The 9088-nt window shown below is 39.3% G+C and overlaps 1 long non-coding RNA gene across 1 annotated transcript in view; it reads left to right on the forward strand.

Annotated features, from left to right (window-relative positions):
* LOC148223581 (uncharacterized) overlaps positions 1-8868 on the forward strand; it is a 34306-nt gene extending 25438 nt beyond the window's left edge. Inside the window, exon 2 of the long non-coding RNA XR_015803799.1 lies at positions 8188-8868. This is a non-coding gene — a long non-coding RNA (uncharacterized LOC148223581). The remainder of the gene's footprint in view (positions 1-8187) is intronic.
* Positions 8869-9088: the final 220 nt, after the last annotated feature.

The raw sequence follows: 9088 nt of genomic DNA on the forward strand, positions 1-9088 counted from the left end.
GAAAGTTAGTCCATGTACTTACCATTTCTGTAAGACAGTCCCAAGGCCTGTAAATTCATATAAAAAATATATGAGGTAAGAATTAGCCTCATCTGTCTTGAATTCTTCTTTTAAAATTGCATTATTCTGCCTGCACCTTAACTAAAGTCTTGATCCTTTTTTTTCCCAGGGATGCTAGGAACAGATTGCTTCTGTTAGGATTGTAAATTAACTGTAGTTTGAACCCTTAGCATTTGCTATACTTGATCCAGTTTACTGTATATGAAATTTTGAGATGAAACAATGTAAACTAATCCACAATCTGCTTTTCCTGTTTGGATATTAAAAACCTGTGGCACTTTCTGAAGAGAGGATGTTTGATGAAGTGACTGATTTTTCTTTCCTGTGGCCTCAAACTTTTTTTCCCTAGGGAAACTATCTCTAGTTTTACATTGTGCTTTCCCACCAAAGGCAAGGCTGCCTGGTTCTAAGTGGTCTAATCAATTTAGATTTGAGCTGACTCAGCAAATCTCTGTTTTCAAGGTTGGGCTCTAGGTACCAAGATGAAGCAATGACCACATGTGTTCCAGCACATGCACAGACCCTTGATGACTCTTCATGAGCGTGGGTGCTACTGACCCTATGGCACCCTCTGATGATACTTTCCCTTGCTTTGCACATGACATGCCAGGGACCTTGACAGCAACAGGAGAGAGCTTCACCCTGAAAATGGGAAGGTCTCCTTCCCTAGGTGGTGGCTGCACATCCATCCCTCAAACAGAGCTTTAAGTCTGTTTGAGTCTTCACACGCACACAGCATCTCCAAAAAGTTTTTTGGATGGCACACAGTAACCTCACAGTATTTATGATGGGCAGGTCTGTGCCAGTCAAATTAATACATCCCAGCTCATGATAATACAGTGTGATAATACAGTGTCCTACAGACTCCTAGAATGTGCCATCTAAAAATTAATGACTGAACAATATTTCTCTCACAGCTAGTTCTGTAGACATCTATGGAATGACTTTGTGTGAGCACAAGGGGAATAATCCAGCCTTTCAAATTTTTAATTGGAGTTATCAGTTTAAAAAATAGAAAATAAACAAAAAAAAGTGGGGGACTTGGATCTTAGATGCCATTACGCCAAGGTGCTGGATGTAATCCAGTTTTATTCTCTTTGAATGTTTCTAAGAAAAGATGCTTCCTGAGTAGAAGAAACATGAAAGATTCAGGAAAGTGAGTAACAGCATGGGAACCTTAATGACGCCTATCAAGTGCAATAACTGAGAACACCATGAATTGTGGCAGGGATAACAAAATGGGTTATTTAGCACAATAACTGCCAGCTATTGTTTTTCAGGCAAATGACCAGAGAAGAGCAAAAACACTAGACAGGATGAGAAAGGGATTGTAAAAAAACAGGAAATAAAACCCTCAAACTTCCTATAGACATGAATTTCACCCCCAAACCTGTAAATTATCAAATTTCCTCCTCATGTATGCCAATAGAGTCAACACATTTGAATTGAATTTATATATATGTAATTGATGGATCACAAGTTAGCTCTTTTTGGCAGTAAAGTTATCTTTTGCTGCTTGAATGTACCTTTCATCCCTACTTTGTACACCTTCATGCTGTCCCATTGGCTTTATTGGTAGAAGGTACTAGAGATGTTATTTCATGTTGAAATGTAAGCATTTGCAGCAGAAAATCATCACTGATGGCAACTTGCCATACTGAAATAAATGTCATCCATAGACTCATCCATTCCTGTGGTGTCTGTCTGCTCAAGCAGAGACCTCATGTTACAGGAGGAAAACAATCTAAAAGGAAACATGGCATTAAAATATTGATGGAACTATGTCAATAGGAAAGGAAATGCATATTTAATAAGTGCCTAGATTCCTTTCATGTTTACATGTGACACCAGATAACTCAGGTTAATCAGAGTGAGGTTGGGTCAGTCCTTGTGAGGGAAAGGTTCCAGACAATACATGGAGATATCCTGTTGTAGCTGGCTTGAATGTGGTTTTGGTGCCTTGACCAGAAGCAAGGATCAGGGTCTTGAATCCAGGTCCCTGCTGAGAACACTGTGCAGATAGCTGTGGTATCTTGAAAGGCCCATTTCCTCCATGACTAACCCCATTTTAAGGAAGCACAGGCTTTGAGCTGCTGCAGCTTTCTGTGAGCCGATAGGAAGGCTGGAAGACATACTACTCGTTGTGGTTGCTCACCTGAAAGCTGGGAGGTGGCAGGACTCCTGATCCACCACAAGGGAGTCCCTGTCTGCCCAGAGAAAGCATCTGAAGGGGTAAGACAAAAAGCTCACTGTGCCCAGAACACTACCAACAGAGAAAGGTCAAGAGCAACATAACCCAGGCTATTAATGGCAACGAGGTGTAAAAGCTTTGGCTTCTGTGTCATGAAACTGTGCTTGTTACTACAATGCACTTTATAACCCACAATTCCACCTTGGGCTGTGCTGGGCCTAAACACCAGGGACAGTATAACTGTGTGTAAATGAGTGTGCACAGACCCCATGTTCGGGCTTCTCAAAGGTGTGAGCAGCTGTTTGGCTCTACAGACCTGACACACACCTTTCAAACAGCTGCAATGTAACAGCGGTGGGAGTTTTGCACCACTTAATTAATGGTTTGTCTCAGTCTCTTCTGCCTTCACTCAGAGCCAGGATTAACAAATGCATGAAGGAAACGGATTTTCTCATGTTCGGGCTCGGTTGTTTATTAAATTTTATCAAAAAGTACAGAGCGTTTGACAGCACTTCTAGCTACCTGATAGAAGCGAGAAAAATGGAGGAAGATCCAGCTGCTACAAGGTGTCTTAAAGCAAAACAGTCCAATAGAGAATTAACAACTATATTATTTATACTTTTGACCCAATAACTAGATTCCCATGACCCTTAGAGTGACACTGACTGACCAACCAGAAACTACTACCTGAAACCCATGAAGAAGGAAGAAGGAAGGTGAACAAAGAAAGAGACAATGCCCTAAAACCCCCATGTTGTCCCGTACCTATTACTGTACTATAAAAACCTCAAATTCAAAACCCTTCACCACGTGAAAGCACACACTTTTATTTCAATACACACCCATGATTTTAACTTCATCACTCATATTTAGAAGCCTTCTCCAAGGCCTCAGGTCAAAAGCAGTGTTTTCCAGGGTATCAGTGCTAGACAGCACAGAGAGCTCAAAAATCCCAAGTTTCTGGGATCCAACAGATTCAAAAGGTTTAGACTTTTAACTGCAAAATTGTTCTTTGTGTCAAAGTACATAAGGAGCACCATGTGTGCCAACGTACATGTGGGTATATGCATTTAGGAGCTTGCTCCTTTATTTGCCTAAGAATTATTTATAACACTTACCAACAGTACCCTGCACTGTTAATGTCAGCTCTTTAGCTCTCATACCCAATGCATTTGGTATAAGTAATAAAACTTACCTAATTGCCACAATGAAGGAAATTTTCTTGAGTGCCTGAATTTTGATAAAATAAAATAATGGCTTAATAGAAAAGTACTTGGGAAGAGTGACAAAACTTTTTATGAATGTCATCTATTGGTGACTATAGTGAGTTGTAGATCACTTTTCAGTCTTTATCACATCACCATTATCTCCAGTTTTTCCACTGGAGTGTATGTTTCCTTCTAATCAGTTAGTGGTGAGAAAAAAAAACCCTGGTAATGAGAAAAAATTACCTCAGTTAAAGGAAAGGAGTGTTTTCACAGAACGTGCAGAAAGCTGAAGCACACTAGGCAATTATTTGCAGTACATTACATCCCAGGCAAGGCAGATTTGCAAAGCATTAATAGTTACACACACTGAGCCAGAGTGATGCTTTCATTGTAAATGTACTCCATGTTCTGGCACATCGTTGCACCACAAAACTCTGAGGACCATTATGTTATCACAGAATTCCCTTGAGATGTATTCAGTGATAATGTTGGTTATAAAGAACTTTAGGAAAAGATAGAAATATCATGGCCAGGCCAGCATTTACATATATTGCCAATTTACCATTTATAGACTCACTAAACTTGGATTTGATCCGTTACACAGCTGGTTGTTGGTTTATAAAATATTAATAGGAGAAGAAATCTTTATTTGTCATAGAAATGCTGGAAAGTAATGTGACATCAAGAAAAAATGGAATCTAAATCTGAAGACTGGGAAACTTCTTTAGCTCCACATTTTACCAGGATAGTCAGTAAGAACTGGAAAAAATCTATTAAAAAGAATTGAAAGTTCAGGACTTTTGAGGACTAAAGTTCCTCAGCCAGTAATGCCTGGTTTAGAGCCTTTTCTGAAGTGAAGATAGTACTTTATAGTGATATTTAGCATGTGTACAGAAACAGACAAACAGCTGCTAAAACGGGCCCCACAGCAACATTTCAGCTATCTATTTGGCATATTGAGATGTACAGAAGTAACAAAGTAGCCTATACAAAACACTTCCAAATTAGTTGGAATGGTAAATATACATACAGTTGGGAGTATTCAATGCTAAAGACACACTGAAGTTGGGAAAACTATAGAGCAATCACACTGTATTACATGAAAAATGCCCGTTTGGATCTCTTTCTGTAAACACCTGCAATGGAACAATAAAAGCATCTGCATTCCTCTTTTGGACTTCTCCAGTTTTATATCCTGGGCCACACTGCCTCCAGTGGAAGGGGCAAAGGTGACAACACCTGTGGAGGGGTTGATGACTCCTGGAGAACATTTGGCCATCCTGCACCTGCAGCCTATGGCCACCAGCCTTTTCTTGGGAGGTAAAGATGAATCAGAAGAGTGGTTGCAAAGACTACTGACCTGGCAGATGTCCCTACACTGCATTTATATAGACATTCCCAGAAAGGAGCTGAGATGCCTTTTGCATGGCTTTCCTTTGCAAGCCAAGGCCAAAAGCAGGGAGACACCTTCCTAGTCTTCCCTCTTCTTCTCTAATCTTATCCCAACGACCTTGTACCTCACAAGGATGGAGGACCAGGTCTGTACACAGAGGGGTCTGTCTATGTGTCAATCATGGGAAAGACTGGCTCAAGGGTGGGCTGAGCTGGCTGCATCCAGACAAAGGGTTGCATGCACTAATCCTGAACTGCAAGTATTGGACAGTATCTTACTCACTGGAGCTCCAGATCAGAATAACTAGTGAATTAAAATAGATTTTCTGCTAGGCAAGACATTGCTGAGACTGATTTTAGAAGTTTGGTGTTTTTTTCTCCTTCTTTAAAAAAAAAACCAAAACAAAAAAACCCAAACCAAAAATATCAGAAACTGAAAACCAAAAAATCCCTCCAAGACAGCTGTCTTGTGAGGGATCTGTATTCAATATTAGAAAGCTACACAGCTGTGGAGTCTGGAAGCTATCAGAAAAATTGAATAGCAGAGACATGGCATCGCTGGAATACAACCCACTTCGTAAATGTGCTGGATGCTTGGAATGTGCATATCACACAATAAATGTGCTGTTCTTGTCTTCAAAGCACGAGCACCAATAGGCCTGTGGAGCTGATGTAATGAGATTCAGCCTGCCCTCAACAGCTGAAATATTCAGTTCAGCAAATGGATATTTCAAATGTAAATATTTATATGGGCCAAGAGCTCTTTGTTGCTTGCTATTTTGACATTTTCAAATCCCTCAGCTTTACTTTTGTTACAAAGATGGTCTATTTGCTGATGAGAAGAACAAAGGTCAGTGACTAGTTATGCAGAAATGGTATTATTATCACAGCAAAATACCACTTCTCCCAATCTACAAAGCTTTGATTCCATATGCTTCAACATGATAACCTATACATTAACAGAAACAATGCAGGTTGTTATGAAGAAGTACAAAAATAAAATAAAGAAATAACTAAATTGGGGTGCTTATTGGATAGACTTAATGGTCCATCAGGAAGAGATGTTACCTGCATTTGACTTTCATTACAGAAACATTCCCCAGCTGCTCTTAATATCCACTTGCTGCATTTTGCTGGATTGGTATTTACCCCCAATACCACTGCTACTGTAATTTTTCACTCATTTAACAGTGGGCTAACTTTTTTATTTTCTCCCAATTTAGAGACTTAGGAGATGTTTAGGAAATTTATATTTTAGCTAAAATTATTGTTATTATTTTATTTCTAAAGCTTTAAAATTAATATTGCAAATTAATATTACCTATATGAGTAATTCTCTTCCTCTCTGTAGCTAGGTGTGACTGCCACTGTTTTCCCTTTTCTATCTCCTCACACCTTCCTTACTCTTTCTCTTTGCTATGCTTTCTGCTTTTCTCTCCTTTCCCTTCCAGTTTTTGGGTACCCTGCTGCCCACAAACGAGTCTCTGCCTCCTTGCAACAAATTTCCTCTCTTCTGCTATTTTCCTGGGCTGTTGCTAGCTCTTTCTCAGTCTGGTTCCACCAACTCAGCTCCTCAAGTAAAGTTTCTTATTTTGGGTTTCTCCCCTCTCAGTGCTTAGTCTGTTTATTCTTATTACCATTACCAATAGCCTTATCATCATTACAATTCTTATTGCAACAGTGGGAACTGTTGAATTATATATAACTTCTTGGAAACTTGAAACAAAGATTTAATGTTTACCAAACCACTCTTTGGCAGATACCCAAATTTAAATTCATGTTGTTGGACTGCTTCTATGAATTTCTTTCTATAAAAATATAATACTAATCATTTTTCTGACAAACATAAACATCTGGAGAATATTTTTTTCCAAGATGATCAAAGAACATATAGGTTGTTATAGCCTTGCTGCTACCTGCCCAGATGAGATAGGTCAAGTTCTGAGGATATTTATTTTAGTCCACTTAAATATTTAGTTCTTGAGCACTGTTGGCTACTTACTGCTGCTTTTGATAAGGGATGTGTTGAGGCATCATTATTCATATTTGGTTGCATTCACTACCCACTACTACCTAATTCAGAAATTAAGGGTTGAACTTTCAGCAGGAGTCTAATTATGATTCAGATCTGGAGCTGTATTTGACTTTCAAACCAAAGTAGAGTGAAACTCTTCCCTGCAGGATTCCTTCCTCCAGTCTCCAATATCCTGTGTGCACAGACCTCTGCTCATTTCCTTTGCTCATCACCAAATTCTGATTCCTGGCATGAGAGTCTCCAGGTTTTATTATTTTTTTAAACTCTGGAACATTCTTTTCTTAAGCAAAAACTGAGCTTAATTTCCAGGGAAAGGAAATTTCAAAGATATGGCTGTAGAATCAGGCTGCTATGAAAGTACATGTGAGGTCAAGAGCACTAGAAACATTTGACATTTTTGGACTGTGATTACATGTACTGTAGGGTAATGAGTGTAGTACAGAACTTTGGTGTAATTGCAGAACTCCAGCTAACCTCTTAAAAGAGGAAGCCATAGGTAAACAGCATCAGTTCTCATCTAGTCCCTCCAATTTTCCTCAGTTTTCAGATATGAAAATTTATGTCCTAGCATTTGGACCATGACTAACAAATGCCTTATTTGGGGAGGCAATTGATTTTCCACATGCAGCCAATTACAGATATGCTAATTTCTTACAGTCCTCTCAGGTCACGACTTGTGTATATCCTCTGATGGGAATGGATTGGGAGAGATGTGCTGGTGTGTTTGTGAGAGTCGTTCTCTGACCATAAGGTGCATAATGGTTCAGTTTAATGAAAATTTCACTTGCCCACCCTCCCTTGCCAAAGATATAGTAAGCTTTGACAACACTGCTCTCACCTTAAAAATATTCTTTCCAGGTCACTGAGAAGCTCATGGAGAAGCTTAATTTTTCATGTGTGCTTTCATATATTTTCCCACATATGTATACACATGAACATTCTAGCTTGCCAGGTGTCCTGAAGAAACTGAATGCTCAGTGACAATTTTTACCAATTAGAAGTAACAAAATCGTGACTTTTTAATGACTTCACCATCCTTTACCACTTTTTTGAGCTAACCACATTCACAAATTTCAGAAGCTGATAATTTTTTGTCATTTCCTAAAGTACAAGCACAAAGATCTTGAGTTCCTCTCTTGGGCTCATTAATGTATCATTGGAATCCTTTTAGGCACCACCAAGTTCAAATATTTTTTGGAATATTTGGCTTAAGTAGCACTCTGCCCTCAGATATTTTGTAGTTTATCCCCAATATCAAATGATCATATGTTTTACCAGTGATTTTTTTTCCTTTGAGACAGTGCATTAATTATGTCCTGCATCACTCAGCCCTGATGAGACACAGCTGGAGTGCTGGGTCCCCACATCCACGGGCACCTTGAAGTAGTGGCCTGAGTTCAGTGAAGGGTGACAAGGATGGCTGTGGGATTGGAGCATCTTTCACAAGAGGAAAGCCTGAGAGAGTCAGAGCAGCTCTGCCTGAAGAAGACAAAGCTCAGTGGGATCTGAAGGATGGGATTAAAGAAGATGGAAGGAGGCTCTTCTCAGTGTTGTTCAATGAGTGGAAATGAGACAGAGGGCAAAGACATTTAAAATAAGAAAACACTTTTTACTATAAGGGTGATTGAACAACAGGACCAGTTTGCCCAGACAGGTTGTGGTTGCTCCATTCAAGATCTAAACGGACACAGACCTGAGAAATCTATTGTGGTTCATTTTGCTTTGAGCAGAGGCTGGAATTCCATCCCCAGATGCCACTGCCAAACTCAATCATTCTGAGGTTCTGAGATACTCCCTCACACTCCTATAAGATTCTAACTTTTGTTCCCTCATTTTGCAGGCCTTCATGGTCTGCTTTTTCATTGCATGCTGGTATGATTTGTTTTGTCATAGGTCACATCCTGAGAACAGTTTGCTGAGTGATTTTATTTCTTTCATATCTGTTTATACTCTTAAATAAAACTTGAATTATTTTTGATAAAGCTTTCTGGCGGTTTTTTGGACTGAATGTAACTCATTATTCTAGAACTACTTGCTCAGTGCAATATTCTGACTTTTCAATGATATTTCCTTTTGCTTGTATGCACTACCTGGCTAGGTTTTATGGAATGCTGTGCCTGGACATTTGTATATATAGAGACATCAACGTTTTACTCTGCCATAGGTAAAGCAGGCCCACAAACGTTTCCAAACAAACTCTTC

The sequence above is a fragment of the Sturnus vulgaris genome, chromosome 5 (genome assembly GCF_052056855.1).
Source record: "Sturnus vulgaris isolate bStuVul1 chromosome 5, bStuVul1.hap1, whole genome shotgun sequence".
In the NCBI taxonomy this organism is placed as follows: Eukaryota; Metazoa; Chordata; class Aves; order Passeriformes; family Sturnidae; genus Sturnus; species Sturnus vulgaris.